This window comes from Balaenoptera ricei, chromosome 8 (genome assembly GCF_028023285.1).
Source record: "Balaenoptera ricei isolate mBalRic1 chromosome 8, mBalRic1.hap2, whole genome shotgun sequence".
Lineage (NCBI taxonomy): Eukaryota > Metazoa > Chordata > Mammalia > Artiodactyla > Balaenopteridae > Balaenoptera > Balaenoptera ricei.
Genome location: NC_082646.1, coordinates 52,330,955 through 52,331,737, shown reverse-complemented (window position 1 = coordinate 52,331,737; position 783 = coordinate 52,330,955).

The following is a 783-nucleotide window of genomic DNA, read 5'->3' as shown; positions in this document are numbered from 1 at the left end:
GAGCGCCAGCCTAGGTGTTTTTGTTTGTGGAATTGGGAAGCAGTATGCTGGAGCCAACTCTAGGGGTCCTTCCCGAGGTTCCGGGTGAACCCGGCGCCTCCCTCCGGGCCTCAGTTCCAGGAAGGACAGTCGGGCCGCAGCAGCTGGACCCGCCCAGGCTCTCGAGAGCACCTGAGTCGTGAGTGGCGACGCGGGGGGCGGGTCGGGTCGAAACCCTCCTCTTGCCTCAGCCCCCACCCCTCGTGGCGGCGGCCCAGCAGGCGGAAGGGAAGATGATTGACTGAGCGGCTCGGCGGCTAGGGCGTCGCAGAGAGAGGGTAGAAGAGGGGACGACTGAGCTTTCCCCTTAAACTGGTTGGGTTGGGCCTCGGGAACAGCCTTCCCCAGGCCTATTGGCCGCCCTGAACGGGTTGTTATGGTAACAAATGACAGACTGGTGCCTTATGAATCGGCCAATGAGACGGGCCGTCTTTTCCACCCCACTTCTGAGCAGTAGGTGTTGCGAAAGCCCGGGTAGGATCCCGAGAAGAAGGTGGTGTCAGAACGTTCAGCGGAAGGGCCGGGGGCGGGGCTGGCGACCTGGCAGGGCGAGCCAATCACGCCTGGTTTTATCAACGGCCCCGCCCCTTTACCGCACATTTCCCCTCCCCTAGCTCATTTCGCACGACGCAGCGGTTGGGAGCACAGACATTTTCGGAGCTGGAGCTGCCACTACCGCCGCCATTTTGTGTCTGTGGAGAAAGAAGATTCGGTGGCGGCTGGAAGTGGACGGAGATCACCCGT